Source organism: Saccopteryx leptura, chromosome 9 (assembly GCF_036850995.1).
Source record: "Saccopteryx leptura isolate mSacLep1 chromosome 9, mSacLep1_pri_phased_curated, whole genome shotgun sequence".
NCBI classification, from domain to species: Eukaryota; Metazoa; Chordata; class Mammalia; order Chiroptera; family Emballonuridae; genus Saccopteryx; species Saccopteryx leptura.
In genome coordinates this window covers 64,208,370-64,235,596 of record NC_089511.1, presented here as the reverse complement: position 1 = coordinate 64,235,596, position 27,227 = coordinate 64,208,370, and the positions used below count along the sequence as shown (strand labels likewise).

General features: G+C 40.9%; 1 pseudogene; it reads right to left on the bottom strand.

Annotated features, from left to right (window-relative positions):
* Positions 1-13,414: 13,414 nt before the first annotated feature.
* LOC136381506 (trophoblast glycoprotein-like) lies at positions 13,415-26,747 on the bottom strand (annotated as a pseudogene).
* Between the last annotated feature and the right edge of the window lie 480 nt (positions 26,748-27,227).

Sequence of the window (27,227 nt, the reverse complement as noted above, 5' to 3'; positions counted from 1 at the left end):
ACACTGAACTTCATTTACAATAGACATAAGATTTTATCAACTTTTTGTTTTGTTTTGGATTTTTTTAGATTTTATTTATTCATTTTAGAGATAGGAAATAGAGAGAGAGAAAGGGGGAGGAGCAGGAAGCATCAACTCCCATATGTGCCTTGACTAGGCAAGCCCGGGGTTTTGAACCGGCAACCTCAATATTCCAGGTCAATGCTTTATCCATTGTGCTACCACAGGTCAGGACTTGACATAAGATTTTAAAAACAATTTTATAATATTTCTAAAAATTCTACATATCCTAAAAATACTCATTGTTTTCATAGTAAATGTTTCATTTTTTGGTTTATTTTATGTACATAAATTAATGTATCTTTTTATAAAGATCAATCCATGCATCCTCTTTAATCTGACCATCTATTGTTAGGTTTTTTCAAATGCAGCTGACTTTTATAAATATATCTACCAAATAAGTGAATTGTTGTTATACCAATTTTTCTTTTTTTACATGCAAAATGTTTTCAATCAAATGTTGGCTAATAGCTAGGCTATTTGGAAACTAACAATCCTCATAAATGGGAACAATACAAGCCTTTAAAGCTTAATTACTCCTTCAGGCTCATTGTGAGAAAATCAAGGCTTTTTTTATTAGTCTGGTTATGTATTTGTTGGAGTATTTCATATTTTTCTACAATATTCTCATTTTATTCTTTAAAAAATCAACCTTAATACAATAAAACAGCAAGGAGGTCAAACCGAACAAGGAACAAACATGACATCACATAGGGAAGTGAGTCACAGTGCATCAGACTGGGAACTGAGTCAGGACTAAACTGACTCATGTCTTTCTGGGCCAAGAACCAATTCTAGTTATATCATGCTGGAAAATGACTCATTTTGTACCTTTATTAGCTCCCTTCCACATCAAATAACATCAAATCAACTGCAAATTGAAATGGGTCTTATGAAACTCAAGTGGCTCTGCTTGAGCCATTACTCTGTTCTGGAACACAGAAGATTTCTGTGTATGAAACTAACTGGTTGTTTGGCCGCAAGAACTCACAAGCCTGACCTTGTCAACAGTGTGTTGTACTGATCTGAGCTGATCACCTCTAAACATAAGCATATCTATAATCTTTACAGCCTTTATATAGTAAGCACATTTCTTGATAATCTATTCATTGATTGAAGATCTGTTATCATTCATGTGGGTTTTTTAAAATGTTTATTGTAGAAGATAATCTGAAAAAGCAGCTACTCAGTACTTTTGTCAACAGAAATTCAAAGTTCAACAATGAGCTAAAAGCACTCTTTTCTGCCTTGTGGTTACCTCTGCAACTAAACTGAGTACAACAGAAAGTTGTACTGATAAAGTATTCCAGTTAAAATTGGAAAGGAAGATGGAGAAAATTAGGGCTCCAAAATCATGAGCTAATTCTCAAAGCATGTTAAATAAGTACTTTATTAAGAATTATAAATATTGTTAACACCTGGAAGTCTATAATGGATTATTTTTTGATGTATGCACTGTATTTAGTAGAATACCTTATGTAGCGAATCTAGCCACAAATATATAGGGATTTCACACACATATCTAGATGTTTTGACAATATAGTTATCATTCTTCCATATGACAATTGGCTAGGACAGAATATTAGCTAATAACTGTGGAGAGAACATTCAAAGCTTTCTCCAATAATCTCCAGTTTTCCATAGTCCCCACTATTCTCTTTTGTTTTAACCAGGTTCATTTTTCATTACTTGCTTGATTCCTAATAGGCATTTCAGTTTGTAATTCCTGATAAGTGATTCCTGACCTCATTACTACTATATATATATACTGCTCACAAAAATTAGGGGATATTTTATCATTTCATATTCATTTTGAAATTTCCCCTAAATATATATTTATTTTTTAATAGAAATTTTTAAAAGAATGTAAATATTTTAAAAGCTTGTCCACATTGCAGTTTGGCTAATCTTGCTTTCAATTTTTCAGTCAGGCCCTGGCCTGATACCTCGACTGGTTTAGAGCATCATCCCGAAGTGCAGGTGTTGCTGGTTCAATCCCTGGTCAGGGCACATACAGGAACAGATTGATGTTCCTGTTTGTAAAGCCAGTAGCCACAGCCATCACCACAGCCACCTGGCCCTTGCAGGTTTGCATTTAATCCGGACAGATTATAATGAATCAACAGAGCCAAGAACTGGTGGGCCATTACCTTTATTCCTAGCTCACACTCGGCAAGTGAGTAAACACAAACATACTGGGCTCCAAAAGCCACTCATTCAGCGTTCATAAAGCTACTGACACATCCAAGTTTTCCTAGAATCAAAGGCCCCCACTAGTCTTATCCCCTCTGGTTCCCCATCTCCCTTCACCTCTCTGCACAAACTGGCTTCTCCTTCAGCCCCCGGACATCTTGACTGCCTCCTCTCCTCCAACCACGTGGCCTCTCTCCCCTGGAACAACATGGTCTCCTCCTCTCTGCAACAACGTGGTCTCTCCCCCAAAATGGCTCCTAGCTCCTCCTTTTAAAACTTTTTGGTGCAAAAGTCCTCCCCCAGCACACATTAGCATAACCAAGCCCCTTCCCAAGCATGAAAGGCAATTAGCTGTGTCTTGTGAGAGCATCACCACGTGAGCAGCGGCCATCTTTGACAAAGTGAGCAAAACCAGAAAATACAGATCACAAACTTATTTGCCCAACCCTGTCTTTCCCTCTCTCTCCCTTCCTCTCACTAAAATCAATAAAATAAATATTTTAAAAATCAATAAACTAAAAATGTTTTAATCAGACCTTTCTTTTTTAAACATATTTTGAGCATCTTATTTGAGCATCATATTTTGAGCATCTTAAGACAGTGTGCGGGATGCTGTCCCTCCCTCCAGTTACTCCTAATATGATTGAACAGACAGATCGTAAAAGCAGTTCTTTCTTCAAAATTCTGCCTTAAAAACATTAAAATGAGTCTCAGAGACTTAATATAACTTACCCAAAACCTCAGAAACTAGAGCTTATTTTTCCCCATCCAGAAATCTTTGTTTTCAATCAAACACATTGGCTTACCACCTGACCAGGCGGTGGCGTAGTGGATAGAGAGTCGGACTGGGATGCAGAGGACCCAGGTTTGAGACCCCAAGGTCACCAGCTTGAGCGCGGGCTCATCTGGTTTGAGCAAAGCTCACCAGCTTAGACCCAAGGTCGCTGGCTCAAGCAAGGGGTTATTCAGTCTGCTGTAGCCCCACAGTCAAGGCACATATGAGAAAGCAATCAATGAACAACTAATGTGTCGCAACAAAAAACTAATGATTGATGCTTCTCATCTCTCTTCGTTCCTGTCTGTCTGTCCCTATCTATCCCTCTCTCTGACTCTGTCTCTGTAAAAAACAAACAAAAACAAACAAACAAAAAAACATTGGCTTACCAGTAACTAGGATTTGAGTGGCACTGTGTTCTGGGATATAAGGTTCTACAGGGAAGTCTTTATTCTCAAGAAATCTACATTTTGTTGGGACTGCAAAGATATTGAAAATGATTCAATATGACAACATGAGATGTTACATGGTGTAAAGAACCCTCCACAGCACTCAGAGATCACCTGTGCAGGTGTTGGGTGAAGGCCTGATCCCCCTATTAGGTTTGAGCAACTCTTCTGCAGACATCATTCTTGACTTAATCATTGTAACCCTAAACCAAGGCTGGGAGCCAGCTGAAGAAGAGTAAAGGTTTTCCCCCAGAAAACCTACATAATTCTGGCCAGTGACCACAGGGAGAGTTTAAGCAAGGAAGTAGTGGTAAGGGGAGAGTGGGAAGAAAAAACCCAGAAAGTCCCAAAGAGAAGAGAGCTTAGACAGATACTCAAGAGCCACAGGCATGCTCTGGACAACCTTTAGTGTCTGTGGTTCCTGACCCCTCCTGTGATTCCTAAACCACATGAGATTTTGCCAGTATTGGGGATCAAGAGAGCTCAGTTAGGTTTAAGTGGTGACTTTTATGTGAGTGTCCTCAACCTATTCATTATATAATCCATCCTTTCCCTTCCTGTTGTGCCCACCCTCTCCATCCTACTCTGATCTGCATTGTGGGTAAGGCAGAGCTGATCTCTGCTGTTGCTTCTCCTAGCTCCAGTGTCACTTTCTGTCCTCTGTGATTGGACAATGGGAGGCACTGGCATAGGATGGTAGAGGAGATGGGGGTGGGGGAAGAAACCTGAGGCCACAGCTCCCTCTCCCTAGGATGACTTCTCAGGTGACTGGTGGGCCTCCTCTCTGGCTTTGGCTCCTGCTGGATAAGGCTGTCACAGTTCCAGTGACTGGTAGCTGACCTTGGTTCCTGGGGCCTTTCCTGTAACTCTGCCTCCTTCATTTTGCTTTCTGTTGATAAACCCCTGTTTTGCTTCTAGCTTCTCTATCACCTGTGAAAACAATTCCTGTATTTAATTTCTTCTCTTGTAAATACTTAAAGTGGTTTCTGATTTCCTTGCTAGATCTTGAGATATATATATTTGATATATGAAAATGATGACTTGCGCCTGACCAGGATGTGGCGCAGTGGATAGAGCGTCAGACTGGGATGCAGAGGACCCAGGTTCGAGACCCTGAGGTCGCCAGCTTGAGTGCGGGCTCATTTGGTTTGAGCAAAGCTCACCAGCTTGGACCCAAGGTCACTGGCTTAAGCAAGGGGTTACTCGGTCTGCTGAAGGCCCATGGTCATGGCACATATGAGAAAGCAATCAATAAACAACTAAAGTGTCACAACAAAAAACTAATGATTGATGCTTCTCATCTCTCTCCATTCCTGTCTGTCCCTATCTATCCCTCTCTCTGACTCTCTCTCCGTCTCTGTGAAAAGAAAAGAAAAGAAAAAGAAAGCGATGACTTGCCAAGTAGTACAGTTACAATATTCAAGAGTAGAACACAATTACTAAGTATTTTCCCCCTCAATATGCAGAAATTGCATAAACACCTGTCCAAAGAGAAAAATCTATCTCATGGAGCTTCTGGAAAAGCCAGGCCACCAGCTGAGTAGGAGCAATTATAACAGGAATCAATTGTCTTCAAAGTGTGTTATCAGCAACCAAGTGTCCCACAATTGTCATATCACTGGCTCATCATCTATGAGAAACTACAACTATGTAATGCACACACAGCTCAGCCCACAAACTTGGGTTTGTCAAAGAGTTCTTGATATTCTTGAGTTTATGTAAAATAACAGAAAATTTAAAGAGGTAGTTAGTAAGAGAAGATAAAAGTAAAAATGTTTATATTGGAAAAAAAAAAAAGAGAGAAAGGCAGAGATGAAAATCAGAAAGAAGGGTAAAAGGACCAGCTCATCGGGCCCCTTGGTCGATAGGAATGCACTCAATCTCTACCATGGAACAAGGACTAAAAGGGAAGGATCAAGTGGCCAGATGAGGAAGTAACCACAGGGCTAGTTCCTCCTTAATTAGGTTACCCTCAAGTCTTCACAGTTTAGTTGAAATGCCCATATTTGAAAGAACAGACATTCTCAGACAAAAATTCAAAATTGCATTTCACAGAAAACAAAGAAGTTTTGCAGATTGACTTCCTTTTTGCAAATCAAAATATAAAAAGTTTCTCTCTTTTAACACATGTAGTAAAGGATGGCTTACATACTAAATTGCTTCTAGCTCTTGAATGATAATTTATGAAAAATTATACATACACATACAAAATGTATGCTTATATTAAATGCATCTATATATAAAAACTATAAACATTATACAATTATAAAGTTCTAAATCACTAAACCAAGTCTTTGTCCTATCTTTTAGAATCTGTTGTTTTTCAGAACATATGCACACAATCCTCCCAAACCTTTCTTAATAAATATTTAAATAAACTCACTTTATTAATAGAAATTCGGCTGAGACTTTCTATATTCTATATTCACCTGCATTGTTCCATTAAAAATGTATTTAAAATGCAGGCACATGCTGCAAATACTAAAGCAGAAAAGCAGCTGTGCTTTTGACATTGTCCTGATGTAGAAAAAAAGCACCCAAGACAATCCTGGCAGCTGGCATCCTCTACAGGGTGTGCTCATTACCACAAATAAATAAAGTCAGTAAATTACTGGCAGAGCACAGGGGACCCTGATGAGTCTAGGAAATAAACCCTTTCATCATACTATCTGCACATTGTGTATTGCCTGGGCAAAAAGCAAATGATGATCAATGGAGAATTAATATTTTAGTCAAAGACGACTCGAGATGAATGCATACTATAAATTATTAACCAGCACTTCTACGCTATTCCCTTGGCACACCATGAAGAAACAGGACACATATCTTCTACTTACCTAGCAATATTTTCTTCAACCAATGAATAATATTCATTAAGATGCACATTTCTGAGACATTTATGAGGGAAATTTATACACGAATTTCTCTATCTATAACACAGTGTAAGCACAACATAAATATTTCTGTTTATATTTGTATGAATCTATATGGGTATTATGTTATATGACTAAAAATATTACTGTGCTGTAGCAGGGAAACAATCATCGGACTGGAAAGCAGGACCCATCAGTTCTAGCTTTCCTTTGGCTGTGACAGTCCTTTGGTAGTGACACCTTAACCTCCCTGGGCCTTAGTTTTCTCAGCTGTAAATTAAGAAGTTGGATCACAGATGACCCTAAAGGACCTTCTCAGCTTTAAAGCTCTGTATGATGGCTTCATAAGAAGCAAACAATAGAAAGAACTAGGAGATAGTTGCAACTAGAGTGCCAGCATATATGTATAAATTGTTCAATTCTTTAAGTCAATAAAATATATAATGGCACAGGAAAAATGTATATGCATATATTAACTCATATGCACAGGTAATCGTATACACATATAAGTTGCTGTTCCCTTAATGAAAAAAAAGGTTGGCCCTGGCCGGTTAACTCAGTGGTAGAGCGTCGGCCTGGCATGCAGGAGTCCCGGGTTCAATTCCCGGCTAGGGCACACAGGAGAAGCGCCCATCTGCTTCTCCACCCCTCCCCCTCCCCTTCCTCTCTGTCTCTCTCTTCCCCTCCCGCAGCCGAGGCCCCATTGGAGCAAAGATGGCCCAGGCGCTGAGGATGGCTCTGTGGCCTCTACCTCAGGCGCTAGAATGGCTCTGGATGCAACAGAGCGACGCCTCAGAGGGGCAGAGCATCGCCCCCTGGTGGGCGTGCCGGGTGGATACTGGTCAGGCGTATGAGGGAGTCTGTCTGACTGCCTCCCCGTTTCCAGCTTCGGAAAATGAAAAAAAAAAAAAAAAAAAAGGTTATAGTTAACCAATAATTGTACATTTAAATGATAGGATTCTATTTTTACATATCAGTAACATCCCATGAAAGTTACACAAGAAATTATTAAAGAATTAGCATTCAAATTTAAGAGTAATACTTGAAATATTGAGCAATTTCCTGGATATGCAATTCTACCGAACAAGAGGCAAGGCAAGCCCTGGCCGGTTGGCTCAGTGGTAGAGTGTCAGCGTGCAGGAGTCCCGGATTGGATTCCGGGCCAGGGCACACAGGAGAGGCACCCATCTGCTTCTCCACCCCTCTCTCTCTCTTTCCTCTCTGTCTCTCTCTTCCCCTCCCGCAGCCAAGGCTCCATTGGAGCAAAGTTTGCCCGGGCACTGAGGATGGCTCTGTGGCCTCTGCCTCAGGTGCTAGAATGGCTCTGATTGCAGCAGAGCGACACCCCAAGATGGGCAGAGAATCGCCCCCTGGTGGGCGTGCTGGGTGGATCCCAGTTGGGCGCATGCGGGAGAGTCTGTCTGACTGCCTCCCCATTTCCAACTTCGGAAAAATACAAAAAAAAACCCCAAAAAACTAAAGGCAAGGCAGCTCTCACTAGGTATATAGTGCTATAAGAGACCTTAAAATGAATGACTTGGAACAGTAGTACCCACCACAAAAAAGAGGGAAACTTTTATCACCTTCAATAATACAAATCAGGACTCGATAAGGTTACTTACAAGCTAAAAAGAACACAGAGCCAGGGGAGAGTGGTAACAGGAAGAGAGAGATCCTTCTGATCCTTTAGGACTTGTTTTGAAAATTAAGGAGAAGCCTCTGAATCATTGCTCTGACACAGGAGAAAGTTTGCACTTTGAGAAAGAATCTGGTAATGTCTGAGCTTCCTAGTTTGGAGACCATCTAGTCCTATCCTCCCATATCATAAATAAAGAAGTTAAGGTCAGAAAGGATACGTACTTTGCCTTGTACTATTGGCAGAGTTGGACTAGAAGTGAAGTCTTCTAACTCCCAGTCTGGTCGGCTTTCCCTCACTGCTTTTCTTTTCTCTGAGTGGGTCCAAAACAAATTATTCCCTGACTGACAGTGCAAATGGTCCTCCTGGAATGAATAGAATATACTGTTACCCCTCCTTGCCTGAGATGTTCCTCCCAAGCCATAAAGTTTTTCCCAAGCTGACTAATGCTTTGCTTGGTCAGAATTGTTTTTAAGCCATCATTCTAAATATCAGCTCCCAACTGAGCAATCTGAGAACCGAGCTGTTCAAACCCACTGATTTTACTGTGCTGCTCCCAGCGTGGAAGAGCCAGCACTGCCTGTGAGATGTATGTAGGTCAGTGACTCATCAACAAAGTATCACACAAGAGAAAAGGAGCTCTCTTGGAGTTTGGTGTTAGGTGAGCTATATATCTCTCTGTATCTCAGTTTTCTTCTGTTACATAGGGGCAAATATTCTTAGAAATTTTCAAGACTGTGGAGATAAAAAAATAATATTTTTTAAAAATCTGATTTCATAAATATAGATTCCATTCTTCAAGTAGAAAGCAGATTTTTTTTTATTTTTTTTTTTTTCTTTCTTTTTTTGTATTCTTCTAAGGTTGGAAATGGGGAGGCAGTCAGACAGACTCCCGCATGCGCCCGACTGGGATCCACCCGGCACGCACACCAGGGGGCGATGCTCTGCCCCTCTGGGGCATCGCTCTGTTGCATCCAGAGCCATTCTAGCGCCTGAGGCAGAGGCCACAGAGCCATCCTCAGTGCCCAGGCCAACTTTGCTCCAATGGAGCCTTGGCTGCGGGAGGGGAAGAGAGAGACAGAGAGGAAGGAGGGGGGAGGGGTGGAGAAGCAGATGGGCACTTCTCCTGTGTGCCCTGGCCTGGAATGAGCCCTGGACTCCTGCACGCCAGGCCGACGCTCTACCACTGAGCCAACCAGCCAGGGCCAAAAGCAGATATTTTTAATTTTCTTTAAAATTCTCCTTTATTTCCTCATTTCATGAGAGAGAGAAAAGGATCAGAAAGCTGTTGATTTGTTCGATGTCACCTAGCTAATGTGGCTCTAAGTTCAGGCTGAAAATGGGGCCTTTTGACACGCAATGCAGTGCTTTGAGTTCTATGTCGTGTTGCTCACTCTAATCAAAGTGCTTCATAAATGTGACAATATAAAACATGTAAAATAACATACTCCTGAGACTTGGTAAGACACAAGATGGCAGTCTCCTACACTCTTAAGATAGAGATAACCCCTCCTTCCCCTCCCCCACCCCAAATTAATTGTGTTTCCTGTAAATTATGTGGTGGACCTTACCATATAATTTCAGATACAGAGACGGATTGAGAGTCATCTCCTCCAACCTAACAATTTGAGATGATCAAACTGGGTCATGATGAGAGAGGAAGCAAGTGGGGAAGGGCCGTCTGTCTAAAATAGTGCTCTGTAAGGCTGGAGGCTTACAGACCACAGGGGCAGTTCTAACGCTCCCGATCTTATTCCATCTTCAACAAGAGGGGTTCGTAGACCTTTCTCACCCACTTCCACATATATCAATCAAACTTGGGTTACTTTTTGGTGATTTAATTCAGGTTCCTAATTATGGAACAATACCTAAATAAAAATGACAGGTGTCATTTTTAAAATAGACCCAAAAGCCTCAAGGCCCAGCCCTGGCTGGTTGGCTTAGTGGTAGAGTATGGGTCCAGTGTGTGGAAGTCCCAGGTTCAATTCCCGATCAAGGCACACAGGAGAAGCAACCATCTGCTTCTCCTCCCCCCTTCTCTCTCTCTCTCTCTCTCTCTCTCTCTCTCTCTCTGTCTCTATCTATCTCTCTATTTCCTCTCTATCTCTCTCTCTCTCCCATCCCATCTCTCAGCCATGGCTTAAATGGTTCAGGCAATTTGACCCGGGGCACTGAGGATGGCTTCATGGCCTTGCCTCAGGCACTGAAACAGCTTGGTTGCCGAGCAACGGAGCAGCTAGACCCAGATGGGCAGAGCACCCCTCTGTAGGGGGCTTGCCAGGTGGATCCTGGTCAGCGCACATGTGCAAGCTTGTCTCTCTGCCTTCCTGCCTCCTTGCCTGTCACTCAATTTAAAAAAAAAAGAGCCTCAAAGCTCTACCTCTTCACTGGGACAGGTCACTATTTGGTACTTGCCAGAAGGCTGCTCCTCTCCAAATCCTTCAAATAAAGTATTTTCTTAAGAAAAAAGTTTCTATGCTACTCTTCTCTGCTATGCTCTACAAAGAAACTGTTTAAAACAACATAGTAGTAAAAGGATTCTGGAAGAAACCTCACTCTAGAGTTCTGCTATTGGGGGAAGAGGGGAGAGGAAGGTGGGAGGAGGCAGGACAGTGGCTAGTTGGCCATGGAGTTTCTGGGAAAACTAGGCTAGGAGGGGGTGAAAGCACCATAAAGGTTAGACTATTTCCCTGTGCCAGAACTGCCTCGTAGACCTCTTTTCTCTGGACAAAACAACAGCAACATTTCAAAATAAAAAAAGAAGGATTCTTCTCAAAAAAGATGGATGTCTTCTCAAAAGACAGGAGTCATTTCAGAAACTTGAAATCAGACCACACTGGAGCTCTGTCTGCAAAAATAATGCTTTTTCCTGACATTTTAAACAGCACAACTTAACAGCTCAGTGTTGCATTTGACATTTAAAAAGTCATCCATCTCCAAGAAACTTATTGGCAAATCTTCTCAGTTCCCAGAATTAGCAAATGTAATGTGCAAGAGAACACATTCTACAAGGGCCCAAAAGCTCTTTAAAAAGGAAGCCCAGGACACTGAGAACTAGCTATTACCTCCACTGAACTGGATCTACCGCTTAGGTCAGGCCCTGCATATCCAACTTCTATAGACCAATTACCCTTTCTGGTAATCAGCCTCCTTATGACAAAAAGGAATAAAAATAGTCTTGGCTTAGTAAACTGTTGTAGTAAAAAGACTGCTATAGGCCCTGGCCGGTTGGCTCAGCGGTAGAGCGTCAGCCTGGCGTGCGAGGGACCCGGGTTCGATTCCCGGCCAGAGCACATAGGAGAAGCGCCCATTTGCTTCTCCACCCGCCCCCCCTTCCTTCCTCTCTGTCTCTCTCTTCCCCTCCCGCAGCCAAGGCTCCATTGGAGCAAAAATGGCCCGGGCGCTGGGGATGGCTCCTTGGCCTCTGCCCCAGGCGCTAGAGTGGCTCTGGTAGCGGCAGAGCGACGCCCCGGAGGGGCAGAGCATCGCCCCCTGGTGGGCAGAGCATCGCCCCTGGTGGGCGTGCCAGGTGAATCCCGGTCGGGCGCATGCGGGAGTCTGTCTGACTGTCTCTCCCCGTTTCCAGCTTCAGAAAAATACAAAAAAAAAAAAAAAAAGACTGCTATACTAGATAGAAAGAAATAATTAAATTACTGGGTGCATCCAACGGAAAAGCAGGTATTCTAGAATGAGATGGCCTCTGGTGTAACTGTGACTATTCTGTAGACTACCAACTACAATCTTGGGCACGTTTCTCAACCTGTCTGTGACTTGATTTTCTCCTTTCTAAAATAGGATAGTAATAGTACCTATCTCATTGGGTTGTTAAGATAATTAAATAGGTTGATAGTTGTAAAATCCTTGGAACAACCTGGCAGAGTACGTGCTGTATAATTGTTTTTTACAACATAATAAAGGACACATACGTGTTTAACTTTTTTCAGATCATTTGTGTACTGATTCTTACTGTACGTGATCTAAGCCTGAGCCATCAATGTCTCACATTTCTCCTGGCCTCTGTGACTGCTTTGTAGATGGCAGTCCCAGTCAGAGCCAATAGGATGATATGAACCTATTTCTGGAACCCCTGGCTCTTTCTTACTAAACTCGAATCTGAGAGGATATAGTAGTCTGGAGCTGCTCCCACCATCTTTCAAATATGAAGCTGATTCTCAGAATCTGCCTGAGAATAACAGAGTGCAGTAAATGCATGGTGAAGACAATGGGTGTGTTCACATTATCTGAGCTCCTGGATCAATGGGATATCTGAAGCTAAATCTCCCCTAGCCTTCTTAATTACGAGAACTAATAATTTTTCCCTTTTTAAAAATTATTAGGCTAGGTTTTGGAGGGTTATTTTTTAAAAATCATTTGCAACTGAAATAAACAAATTAGTACAACCTATGTTATCTCTCAGAGCCCATAGTAAATATCATGACAAAAAGAAAATTTATAACCCCATCAGCATTTAAAATGTCAAGTTCTGGGTTTGTGATTTTTGTCAGGTCACTTAACTTTTCCTGGTCTCAAGAAATCAAAATAAACAATCTTTATAGACCCTTCCAACTGTAAAATTTTACAATCATACCTTAAATTAAAATCCCCTTGGCTACCTTCAAGGTTGCTCTTTGGTTCACTTTTTCCATTCACTACAAACTCAAGAATAATTCCAAAAGGATGCATGGTTGGTTGGTTGGTTATTTTTGATTGTTGGGCATTTTAAAATATTCTTTTAAGAAATCTATTGAATATTTTATAAACAATTTAGCCTGTTGGATCTTGATGCAGTTTATAGAACAACTTCTGTATGGTTGCACATAAATGCCAATCAAAAAAGTAACATTTTTATCAAAAAATTTATCTGAAGCTGCAAGTTATTTTTTACAACACCCAGACAGTAAAATGTAAGCCTGCTCTCAGAATCAGGTGCTCCTGTGTACTACAGAGTGACTTTGAAGAGCTTACTAAGATCTAAAGCCAGTTGATGCGATGCAATCTTTTTCTTCATTTAGGTACATGAGAATAAAACTGATGAGTATTTTTCTCAAAAAGATTGAGACAGCTTTCATTGAATGCAATCTGTGTTAGTACACTTATTACACTTCGAATTGTACTAAGAGAAACAGCCATGAGTTCATGTTCATGCAGAGTTCATGTTCATGCAGAAACTTGAGGAATGCCTTCACATGTGTTGAGTTTCAAGAAAAGGATAAGGACAAAAGACTATGACGCACTTGTTCATTCTCTTACATTAACAGACCACACCAAAACACTTTACATGACCAGAGCGAATTCCCTTCACTGCTTTCGGTCAAAGCCAGTGGTGTCTGCAGTGGAGGATGGAGGTATAGCAAGCCTAAAACGGGATAAAGTTTGATTAAGTCTATACCTCATGCAAAGTTGTCTTTGTCCTGTCCTTGAACGTTTCTCAGACATCCGAATTAGGGCTGAGGTTTGTTAACCTGGGGTCTGCCTTGGTTTCGTATCTGTAATAATACCCTTGCATGTGATCCCTGCAGGCATCTCTGATGTTATGCATCCACTTACTTATCTCCTTACGGTTCAAATACGAAACCAGTAGGACGGTAGTGCCTATCAGGACATAATAAGTCTGCAGAGATGGAGGGAGGATAAGGTCACAGTCCAGGTCGAAGCTCTTGAGTTCCAGGAAAACCTCATCCTCATTTTTTCCGGAACTGCCCAGGTGAGCATGGCTTTGCCACTCACTACTTCTGTCTCCATGAGCCAGGCCACCAATCTGCCATGTGGCAGTTGCGGACCCAGTGATTGCTGTCCAGGAAGACCCTGATTTGGGGCAGGCCTTGCAACTCTGCCAGGACACCACTGCGAAGGACCTTGAGAGAGTTCTTCTCCAGGCGGTGGCTTTCTAGATGTGTCAAGCTGCGGAAGGGCAGAAGTCAGGCTCACCAGCAAATTGTTGCTCAGGTGCCTGAGACCAAGGAGTCGGGCCAGCTGTCCTGGGGTAGGTAGAGAAAGCGGCTGAGGGTCAGCTCCAGGTAGCTGAGCTTGCGCAGCAGCTGGCAGGCTCAGGGGGCAGCAGCCACCATACGCTCGAAGCTCCGTTTCTGCCGCTCATCTGCAGGGGGTACAGTGTGGTTCAGGATCAGTCCCACCAGGGCCTCAGGGGCAGCGGGGAAAAGCCAAGGGGCTGAGATAGGCCAGCAAGCTGTGACTGAGGTCAAGAGAGCGCAGTGCACCCCCTCCAGGCCACTTCCAGCGAGGTTGGATTGAGAGAGGCCAGCTGACTGCTGATGAGGAGGAGGTTGTCACCTAAGGCAGTGGTCCCCAACCCCCGGGCCGCGGACTGGTCCATGGGCCATTTTATACCTGTCTGCAGAGAAAGAATAAATAACTTACATTATTTCCATTTTATTTATATTTAAGTCTGAACGATGTTTTATTTTTTTTAAATGACCAGATTCCCTCTGTTACATCCGTCTAAGACTCACTCTTGATGCTTGTCTCAGTCACGTGATACATTTATCCATCCCACCCTAAAGGCCAGTCCGTGAAAATATATTCTGACATTAAACCGGTCAGTGGCCCAAAAAAGGTTGGGGACCACTGACCTAAGGGGTCAGGTCGGCCAGCACCCGGGCCAGGTTGCAGTAAAACCCTTGACAGTGCGCACCGCCTAGGGGCACTCACACTTCTGGGGCACTGGCCAGGCAGCAGGGGCTGCATCAAGGTGGAGGTGAAGTTGGTGGCGGAGAAAGTGTAGCCCAGGAGACCCAGCCCACAGACCAGCGCCAGCGCTCCAGCCGCAGCTGCGCGACCCCGGCGGGGCCCTGGGAGCACCCCCCAAAAAATCACAGCACCACAGCACGGGTCGCTTCAGAGCTGGGTTGGGAGCGTTTGTTGGGCATTTTTTAAGACGGAGAGTGCAGGGAGAGGAGGAGAGTCAATCTAAACGATGACTTACATGAGTTATTAATAGCTTTGTACCTACTTTTATGTAGAAAAGACACGAATTAGGTTTAAAAAAACTTTTTTTTTTTTTTTTTGCATTTTTCTGAAGCTGGAAACAGGGAAAGACAGTCAGACAGACTCCCGCATGCGCCCGACCGGGATCCACCCGGCACGCCCACCATGGGGCGACGCTCTGCCCACCAGGGGGCGATGCTCTGCCCATCCTGGGCGTCACCATGTTGCGACCAGAGCCACTCTAGCGCCTGAGGCAGAGGCCACAGAGCCATCCCCAGCGCCCGGGCCATCTTTGCTCCAACAGAGCCTTGGCTGCGGGAGGGGAAGAGAGAGACAGAGAGGAAGGCGCGGCGGAGGGGTGGAGAAGCAAATGGGTGCTTCTCCTGTGTGCCCTGGCCGGGAATCGAACCCGGGTCCTCCGCACGCTAGGCCGACGCTCTACCACTGAGCCAACCGGCCAGGGCCTAAAAAAAACTTTTAAGAAACCTTGCTTGTCAAGGAACTATGGCAATTCTCTGAAGTTAGCATTAGAGAGCAGAGCACAGAGGAGATTGTCTAGCCATCATACACCGTGCTATCTATCCATTCTTCTTCCCCTTAGCCCCACCTATCGCTAAATGATTGCTACTTTATGTACGCGTTTGTATATACAAGGAGGAAAGAGTAAAGAACTGTGACATTCAATGCAGAATATATTTACAGAATAACCAGAGAACACCTAGCAGTTGAACCCCGTTATTCAGAACACAACTGAAGATTGGAAGAAAAAGGACCATTTCTGAGCAAGTTAAAATAGCTGTCTCTTCATCCAAGAACTAAAGGCCATCTGCATAATTATGATAAAGATCTTCAAGCTATACAACTTAATTTTAGACATGATTCTAATGAGTTGATATCCACATTGTCACATTTCTCCTCAATAACATTTGCTGAAGTGTATTTATTTTTATATAATAAACACAGAAAGAGTGCTTCTTATGTGACAGGCACTATTCTAAGTGTTCTACAAATATTACCTCATTAAATCCTCATAATAACTCTATAAAGTACACAGAGGTTAAATAAGTTGCCCATGTCCATAAAATTCATAATTGGCAGAACCAAGATGCAGCCCCAGTGGTCTAGCTCCTGGGCCCACTTGTTTAACCACCACGCCACACCACTGTACAGCAAGCATAGCTACTTTTCCATGTTAATGACGAACACCTCCACAAATGTAGACTAGATAACCAACGTCTTCTGTGAAATAAAGCCAAGAAGTAAAAATTTAATGTATTTTCTTCCAAGTACTGTAATAGTAATATTAACATCATAGCATTATAATAACAATATTTGGCCTTTAAAAATAAAAACATGGAGTATCTAGGAAATTCATTAACCTGAACTTTCTCATTCCCTGCTAATGATGGATAAATAAAATAACAATGACATATTTCAAATTCTTTCCATTCTAAGCAACAAATATTATCTTGAACCTCTATATTATAATTTTCTTATCGTACAAAGTCTCTAAATACCAAGGCAAAATGCACAGCCAAAGGAGAGAAACCATTAAATTGTGGTCACAGAAAAAATTACAGGGGACTTAAAACCCAATCGCTACCTGGTAATGGGATTTATAATGATCAGAATCTTTTTTTCTAGATAAAATAGTAAACTTATCATATTTATTAGCATAATTTGAATAGTTAGATTTAGGCTATAGGAATGGAGACTACAATAAAGAATAAGAAAGAGGTTTTGATCCTAGTAATCTCTTTTTAAATAGAATAAATAACATCTTGGAATTCTCTGGGACATTTTTGTTAACATTATCATGTTTATACCACTTCTTTTACCCTTGTATTAAATTTAACTCCGAAGACACTGATTGTAGGGTTGGCTTTACTCAATATTCTAGGAGTAGCTCTGTGTGTGTGTGTGTGTGTGTGTGTGTGTGTGTGTGTGTGTGTGTGAGAGAGAGAGAGAGAGAGAGAGAGAGAGAGAGAGATAACATTGGGTGTGGTCAAAACAAGAACTATTTACTTCTTTAAAAGAAATATCAGTAATGTACATGCCAAGACGGCAGCCAAAGGAAGAGGAAGCCTAGTACTGGCTATAGAAACAAGCCAGAGATGGTATAGCCAAAAATAATCTGGCTAAAGGAAGGAAAAAGAACAGAAACAATGAAGCTGGTGAGTGTTTTAGGCTGAAAGCAATTAACTTTTTGTTATCATCACCTGTGAATTTCCTGTAAATTCTTCAAGACCCAGATTAGACCCACATTTACACATGTGAATTGAGGACCTGATTTTAATATATAATTTCTGATTGTTTCCTTAAATTCATCTCTCCTTACTTTATCAGTAATTTTAAATTTCTATGAGGTTTATATTTCCTATATTTGTTACTTTATATTTCATACTATTTTGCTCTCAGTCAATATTTTTGATGTTGGCTCTTACAAGCACATAGTCTTTCCTAAGCAAGTGACTATTACAGAACTTCCTGTGTGCATGGGATTGAGTTAATCATATCTTTTATTGTCCAGCATCCCAGAATCACTGGTCCATGCAAACCCTTTCTTCCCACCAGCATACCTTTTCTTCCTTCATCTCCACGCCCAACACCAGCTCCAGCTGTGGCACCTGATATATTTGAATATCCATTTATCTTTGTAAAATGCATACTGTTGTTTTGTGTTAAAATAAATATTAATAATTTACATAACTTGTATTATGCTACAGAAGTGATTTTTACTACCTTTTTACTATATACTACTTTTGAGATCTATATGCACTACTGTATGTATATCTATGTTGGTGCTTGTAATAACTGAGTAATATCCCATGGTAATAATACAATACAAATTACTTAAACATTCGCCCAGTAGGTTTCCTCGGTTATTTCTAACTGACCCCACCACCACCCCATTCCTAGGAATAATACTAGAATAAACATTCTTATATATCAGTTCTCAGTAAAAAAAAAAAAAAAAAATTAAATCATTGACTGATTCAGAGTTCTCAATCTAACACTTTCATTTCATAGTCAAAGACCCTACATTGATAGAGGTTAAGAACTTTGTGGCCTGCATCCAAAGGAGACAAATCATCAAGTTGCAGAAGAGCAGTTAATAGCAGGGGCAAAATCAAGACTGGTTCTCTCAACTTTCGAACAGCAAGCTCCAGGGCACTTAACCTATCTGCCAGGTATATAACATATAATATTTTAAAACTATTTTTCGGCCCTGGCCGCTTGGCTCAGCGGTAGAGCGTCAGCCTGGCGTGCGGGGGACCCGGGTTCAATTCCCGGCCAGGGCACGTAGGAGAGGCGCCCATTTGCTTCTCCACCCCCCCCCCTCCTTCCTCTCTGTCTCTCTCTTCCCCTCCCACAGCCTAGGCTCCATTGGAGCAAGGATGGCCCGGGCGCTGGGGATGGCTCCTTGGCCTCTGCCCCAGGCGCTGGAGTGGCTCTGGTTGTGACAGAGAGACGCCCCGGAGGGGCAGAGCATCGCCCCCTGGTGGGCAGAGCGTAGCCCCTGGTGGGCGTGCCAGGTGGATCCCGGTCCGGCGCATGCAGGAGTCTGTCTGTCTCTCCCCGTTTCCAGCTTCAGAAAAATACAAAAAAAAACCAAAACTGAGTATTTTTCAGCACACAAGTATTGAAGCGGCTGTTCAGATCAATTCAATTTGCTCTATTGTAGAAATTGTAAGTTCTGGATATGTTACTATAATCTACTAAGTGATAAAAAGGATAAAATCACGAGGCTACGAAGAAATATATTGAAATCAGTGTACATTGGTACATAGCAGGCTGCAGTTATGTAATGTATTTAAAACTAAAATGTTGGGAAATAACCCAAACTCTACCTCCAACCGGCTGTGTGGTTTGTTATTTTTGTTCAGAAGGCTTGCAAAGGGACATGAGCCTGATATCTTTGAGGAAATGTTTTGTGCTTCTGAGCTCCACCATCAGGAAAAGGCCTTATTTGTCATTTTGCATCTTCTGCACTGGGCCCCTCCAGAGCATTTGAGCAGAGTCATTTTTGGAATCATTAGTGGGAGGCTGGAGTGATAAAATACAAATAGCTGTATCTCCTTGGACATCTTGCTTTACTTCTATGAGCCTCTGTTTCCTCATCTGAAAACAAGGGAGAGTCTAGCATGTAAAAGACAAAAATAAAATGAATCATTTCTCCTTATTTTTAGCTAACTTCCATGTGTTCCATTACATAGATAACATATGTGCTTTCAGTCTTTTGCTATGACATAAAAATAAAGTATAGATGACTTGATTTTCTGTATTGTACTGCTTCTTAACATTAATGAAATAATGCGAATGATGTTTGCAGAAGTAGGTTTACCATGAAGCTGATGAAACCACAAATACTGGCTGCTCCCGAGATTTACAGAATTCTCAGTGGGGAAGGGATGGCAGGCTGTGCTTGGAAATGTGACTATGTCTTTCTGGTAAACTGAGGAAAGAGATCTTAGAAGAAAGGCACTGGAATATCTAAATCTTCACCAATTCGTTGTGGCAATTTTCTTTTCTAAATAAACATTTTCTTTCATACTTAATTTTAAAAAAATTTTTATTGATTGATTTTAGAAAGATAGGAGAAAAGAGAGAGAAACATCAATTTGTTGTTCCACATATTTATACATTCATTGGTTGATTCATGCATGTGCCCTGACCAGGGATCAAACCTGCAACCTTGGTGTATTAAGACAATATTCTAGTACCCAGTCAGGGCTATACTTAATTTTATATTTTTAACTTTGTGTCCTTTTTTTTTAAAGACTCTCCCAAATTGAATTATTTTAGACTCCATAAAACCCAGGTTTTCCCTTAAATCACTGGTAGGATTCAAATAATTTAACAACAACCAGTTCTCTGCACCAATGACTATTTTAAGTATAAAAAAAATAATATACCAAAAGGTAGTTTATTATTTCATGTATTTAATACTTATATAAAAACAATAAAAGATTTATACAAAACTAGATTATGTTATAAAAGAGTTTTAAAATATTAATGAAAAAAATATTAAATAATACCTGACAAAAAACAATAAAACTGTTATTTAAGATATTTCCATACTGCTTCTTGATTGGCATCCTCACTTGCAATTTTCTTTACCTATGGATGGAATGAACATTACTACGGATGCTTAGAATACGCTGTTGTACAGATAAATATTAAAAAAGAGTAAGGAATGTAAATTTGTGATTTCCACATTGGGCAGCTGCCCAGGTGCTCACCTTAGGGAGAACCCTGATTACAAGTGCCATTTTAACAAACTATAGAAATGATCCCTGAAAGTATAGTCTTACAAGTCCCATTTTAACAACCAGTCGCTGAACTCAACAAAAAATTAGGTATCAGTTCTGCCAAACTGGTACAAACCAGCTGAATCCCACCACTGCCTTAAATGTATGTTTAACATTAAAACTTAATAATATGAGGAAAGTTCATAGATAAATCTCAATTAATCTAGAAGAGTTAGAGCAGAAGGGGTCTGCTAATTTGAATTTTGGGGCAAGTCCGGACTTTAGCTTTCTCACCTTAAAACATGAAGATTTGGCTCCATAAGATGGCTTCCAACTCAGAAAATCCTGACTTTGTACCTGCCTTGCCATATTTCCAATATTTTCTAATAAGTAACATTTTAAAGGAAGTCTATAGAATCCTCATTTAAAAAACTTTGTCTTCAATACTGTGAATAATTAATTACATTTACCCTCCAATTAAGTAGTTATTTCATAAATGTAAATGACTTAATATAGCTCTTAAAATAAGATATACTACTTATGACATGTCACTATGGAACAAAATTACTTTATAAAAGCAGGAACATTCTTCTGGTGGTTCTAATTCAAACTGACCAAGATAAAACTACATGCTGATTTTCATTTATATAACTTCTCAAAATAATCCATTCTGAAAAAGGAAGAGGTATTTTTACGGTCCCAATGAGGCCAACTAAAATCTCTGTGTAGACGAAGTTTTAGAAGTACAAACTCTACCGACGAGAAATTTATGAGAAATTGATGACAGTTGTTTCTCTTCTGAGCTTAGACAGTTAACAAGATCTGAGAAGACTTTAAAAGGAAAAGAAACTGATAATCCAGTTTTGTCCTCAAACACAAAATAAAAAAATCAGGGTTTGGATATACTCATTCTCAATGGTGAATCTCATAACATCCTGCTTCCTCATTGGGCACAGTGGGTGAGTTGTTGGAAATATGGCCTAATGAGTCTGATGGAGCCTAGATTTTCTGAGTTGGAAGGGACCTTATGGAAGACATTCAAATTAACATGTTTTAAGATGAACAAGTTGAAGAAGCTAGACAGAAGTGTGGCCTGTTCAAAAAGATACATACAAGCCCTGGCCGGTTGGCTCAGCGGTAGAGCGTCGGCCTAGCGTGCGGAGGACCCGGGTTCGATTCCCGGCCAGGGCACACAGGAGAAGCGCCCATTTGCTTCTCCACCCCTCCGCCGCGCTTTCCTCTCTGTCTCTCTCTTCCCCTCTCGCAGCCAAGGCTCCATTGGAACAAAGATGGCCTGGGCGCTGGGGATGGCTCCTTGGCCTCTGCCTCAGGCGCTAGAGTGGCTCTGGTCGCAACATGGCGATGCCCAGGATGGGCAGAGCGTCGCCCCCTGGTGGGCAGAGCGTCGCCCCCTGGTGGGCGTGCCGGGTGGATCCCGGTCGGGCGCATGCGGGAGTCTGTCTGACTGTCTCTCCCTGTTTCCAGCTTCAGAAAAATGAAAAAATAAAAATAAAATAAAAAAATAAAAAAAGATACATACACAAATGAGACAGAACTGAGGGCAGAGTCTGTTACCACGAGTCTAGTGCAGTTTCTCCCTTACTAATCTGAGCACAATCATTTAAGTGATTTCATACTTCAGTGACCAACTGGGAGCTTATGGTACAAACCATGGAGCAATTTTAGCTCTACCCAATATTAAATTTTATGATAAAGTTACAATAATTAAGAGTGAGTATGGTGCAAAGCTCAACAGAGACCTATGGAACACACACAAAGATTTCAAGTCCATGAAATGTAGAAAAGTAAAACTTTAAAATTTTTAGAAAAAAAAAAGAGAATGTGTTTATGATTGAGATAGGGAAGGATTTCTTAAATCACAAAATCACAAACCATAATGAAAAAGATTTGTTAATTCAACCACACTTTTAAAATGCTTTAGAATACACATAATATACTTATATAGATATATTTATTTGTAAAAAGTTATTGAACTTTATCTGTAAATTTTGTGTACCTTGTGTTTTGTTTTGTTTTGTTTTGTTTTTTAGCGAGAGAGAGACAGAGAGAGGGACAGACAAGAAGAGAGATAAAAGCATCAATTCTTTGTTGTGGCAACTTAATTGTTCATTGATTGCTTTTTCATATGTGCCTTGATGGGGGGGGGGTGCGGTGCTCCAGCTGAGCCAGTGATCCCTTGCTCAAGTCAGTGAGCTTGAGCTTAAGCCAGCGACCTTTGGGCTCAAGCCAGCAACCATGGGGTCATGTCTATGATCCCACACTCAAGCCAGAAACCCCACACTAAAGCTGGTGAGCCCACACTCAAGCCAGATGAGTCCATGCTCAAGCCAGTGACCTTGGGGTTTCAAACCTGGGTCCTCAGCATCCCAGGTTGATGCTCTATCCACTGCATTACGACCTAGTCAAGCTGTTTGTGTTTATTATACTTTTTTTTTTCTTACAGAGACAGAGCGAGAGTCAGAGAGAGGGATAGATAGGGACAGACAGGAACGCAGAGAGATGAGAAGCATCAATCATCAGTTTTTTATTGTGGCACTTTAGTTGTTCATTGGTTGCTTTCTAATATGTGCCTTGACCATGGGGCTACAGCAGACCAAGCAACCCCTTGCTCAAGCCAGCGACCTTGGGTCCAAGCAGGTAAGCTTTGCTCAAACCAGATGAGCCTGCGCTCAAGCTGGTGACCTCAGGGTCTCAAACCTGGGTCCTCCACATCCCAGTCCAACGCTCTACCACTACCACTACCCGGTCAGGCTACATTTTTTTTTTACATTTACAAAAAATATGACACTATAATAAAAATGAAGAGATAGGCTACACTCTGGGTAAAGATGCTTACAACATCTATTATCAAAGGATTATTATTCAGAATATATAAATTACTTCTCAAATCTAGGGGGGGCCCTGGCCGGTTGGCTCAGCGGTAGAGCGTCGGCCTGGCGTGCGGGGGACCCGGGTTCGATTCCCGGCCAGGGCACATAAGAGATGCGCCCATTTGCTTCTCCACCCCCCCCCTCCTTCCTCTCTGTCTCTCTCTCTTCCCCTCCCGCAGCCAAGGCTCCATTGGAGCAAAGATGGCCCGGGCGCTGGGGATGGCTCCTTGGCCTCTGCCCCAGGCGCTAGAGTGGCTCTGGTCACGGCAGAGCGACGCCCCGGAGGGGCAGAGCATCGCCCCCTGGTGGGCAGAGCGTCGCCCCTGGTGGGTGTGCCGGGTGGACCCCGGTCGGGCGCATGCGGGAGTCTGTCTGACTGTCTCTCCCCGTTTCCAGCTTCAGAAAAATACAAAAAAAAAAAAAAAAATCTAGGGGGAAAGGTGAATATTCAAATATAAAAAATGAACAAAAGATATGAACAGGTAAGTCATAAATCAGGAAACCTGAATAGTTAATAAACACTATAAGATATTCAGCCTCATTGGTCACTTGTTAATGAAAATGAAAATCATAATGAGAAAACATTTTACACACATTTAATTATTTAATTAGCACACTTTAATAAGTCTGGTAAGACCAAGCATTGGTGAAAATGGAGAACAGAAGAAACTTTAAAAAAAATTTTTTTAATTAATTTTTATAGAGCTAGAAGAAGGAAAGAGAGAGGAACATTAATATGTTGTTCTACTTACTTATTCATTCATTGGTTGATTCTTGTATGTGCCCTGACCAGGAATCAAACTTGTAACCTTGGCATGTTAGGTCAATGCTCTAACCAACTGAGATACCAGGCCAGGACTAGGAAAACCTTTGATACATTGCTACTCGGAGTAAAATTGGTAAAAATTACTAGGGAAAATTGAGGAATATCCATCAAGTTATGAACAAATGTCATAATCCAGCAATTCCTGTTTAAGTAAATACCAGATAAAAACTTTTCCATGTTCACAGAGAGATGTGCAAAAATATTTATAGAAGCATTGTTTGTAACAACAAAATAAATAAACTAAAAATCCAAACAATAAAAGAGCCAACTAGTAAGTCATAGTCAAGCAATAGCCTACTATATGGTTATGAAAAGAAATGAACTAGAGATAAATGTATACATAGACTAATTGCACAAAAATAATGTTATATGGAAAAGAGCAATTTATAGCAGGATGCTTACAGTATAATTCTGGGTCACAGCAGACTTTCTATTACCACAACTGGGACATTGGCAGAGCATGGGCCAAGTAATAGATATCAGTTAGGAATATTTTCTGTATTTGATGTTTCTAACCGCAGCTTGGCTAACCTCCAGCTCTCAAGAACAGGTCCAAGCAGAATGTATGTAGGGGTAAATGAGTGTCCTCAGCTAACCCAAGCAGGACAAGAAGAGATGTAACCTCACCTGCACAAGACCCAAGAAAGCCACATATAGATAAGGATAGGGCAAGGCTCACCCAGACATTCTTAGGTAGAAATGGCAATGACATATGCTTCTGAGTCACACTGCTCCAACCTGGACTTTAAGCTTGATGTCCAATTGTCATCCTGGGAACTCCCTTCACCATCATCCTGGGGAGTCCTTTCATCCTTCCTAAATTGTATATCCTGATTGTTTTATTTTTTTGTATCCTATGTCTTTCTTTCTTCATTTTTTCATTTTGGTGAGACATATCATCCCACAACTTCCTAAGAAATTATTTTGGGGAGATAAATGTTTTAAGTATGAAAATGTCTTGCCTTGACTCAATAGTTTGACTGAATATAAAATTCTAGTTGAGAGATCATTTCCTTCAGAATTTTGAGGTCTTTTCTCTACTGTCTCCTGGCTTCTGTTTAAACTATGTGTAATTTAAGTGGGAGTTCCAAAAAGATCAAAATTATATGTGTGTATTTAAGTCACCATCTTTACCTGCCAGTTTAGATGATAATATAACTACTGTTTAACTTCATATTTTTTGTCTATAATAAGTATCATATAATTTATTAATGAAAAGTTTAAGAAATCACACTAAAGTCATAAAGTTTAAAGAAAAGCATCATCTTCCCTCTCTATACATAGAGATCTTAAAAATCTCATCTAAGTTAAGATAGGACAGAATTATAGAACTTGAGAATATGTAGTACAACTCTCTCCCCATTCTTTTCAAGAAGAAAAAACTGTCCAGGAAGTTGATGTGATTTCTTTATGAACATTACTAGCAAATTAGAATTATCAGTAAAACTTCCTCATTGTGGGTCAAAGTTCTTTTGCTAAATATCCAAAGACCTCAGGCTAGTGTTTTTTTCATAGTAGAATAAACTGTTTGCCCAACTATTTAGTAATTCTTTTGTTTTTTTCCTACTTATAACAATCAAATCATTTGAATTTCTTATAGGTTACACCAATCACTCCATAATCAATATGAACTTAAAATTATATACATTGCTTGAAACAATCAACCTACTAGATATTTTAATGTGAAAATTTTATTCTTAAATAAGTGACAAAATGGAAAAATCTTAGTTTCTCACGGTCAATTAATCTGAACTACATAGTTCAGGCTTTCTCCTGCACATTATCACTTAACTAAAGAGAGATATATATTTGATACATTTTGCCAAGAAAGACCTGAGTGCCTCACTTGCTTTGGAGCACTAGATGTTAAGTCACATGTTTTCATTGTTCCTACGGATGCCTTCAATTTTATACTCAGACTTACATTTCCATTCTCACGAGTGATGAGACATCCCCTCTGTTTTTCTACGTGATTTTAGGAACACAGTCATCTTAGGGATTCAGGAAGCTCATACCTCAAAACAGATTCAATTGTGAAAGTTCATTCCATTTAAGCAAAGTTAGTTTCTTGCCTTTTCTCCTTTGCAAACTAACATGCACAATAGCTTATAAGGTAATTGTGCAGTAATTTTAAGACTTCAAAAACTGAAGTCTCAGCCAGAGTTTTCAAAGCACTCAGATAGTTTTCATATCCCAGAGTTTTAACATTCAGTCAAATAACTCCATAAAATGTCTAACACACACACACACACACACACACACACACACACACACCCTGAGTAAATGGGAAAATATTTCTGAATGAATGAATCTTACAAAATGTTCTTACTTACTATCCTTTTTTTTTCCAGAGAAAATTTTAGAAATCTACTTACTTTCCCTTCAAGAATATAAACAGAATTTGTAAATGCTTGAGAAAAAAGCAAATAAGTCAAACAAAGCAAGATTCCATTCCTCAGACACATTTTTAAAATTAGCAGCAGCAACACTATACTCAAATACACACCGTTTTCTACTGATTTTGTTAAGAGATCTTAAATATTGGGTAGTTTAAAGATAGATATAATGCTGAAAACTGAAAACAGAATCCAAAATGACTCACAGATTCTTGACTTATGATTTGAAATGTGAGCATCTGGCAGGGCTTTATTTTTACCTGTCTAGTCTGGCGCAGAGCTACCTGCTGTGGTGAAGACAGGAGAGCGAACGGTGGGAGAGCAGATGCCTTCCGTTAAATTCACCTTCTTCCCAAATCCATTTGGACGAGTTGAGAATGTTGTAGAACTCAGCCTTGTGCTTACTTTTAATCAAGTCTCTCAAGTTCAGCTCAATATTCCCAATCTTCATCCTTGTCCCAGAAATGGAAAACAGTATTTCTTTCATGAGAGCCTCATGCATGTGATGAAGGAAAAACAAAAACCAGGGGAAAAACAGATGTCTATCTACACAGACTGGCTCCTGCCTGCGTCGGTCCTCTTCTGGATCTCCATGTTCCTGTAAGGAGTGACACCAGAAATAAAAGCTAGTAGTTATGAAGCCTTTTCTACATTCTATGTTCTTTACACATATTGTCTCATTTAATCTTTGCATACACTACAACATGGATACCATTTTCACCCCTGTTTTATACATGAGCAAATTGGGGTGTGCTCAGAAATTAAGTAACTCTCCCAAGTTCATTCGGCTAAGTTACATTCAAATCCTCACAGCCTAAATCGGGAGTCAGCACACTACACCCCTCAGAGCAATTGAGAGAATCACCTCAGAGCAATTGCTAGAACAGTTTCCTTTACCTACTTTTTATTAACCCCTGAAAGTGTTCCCTAT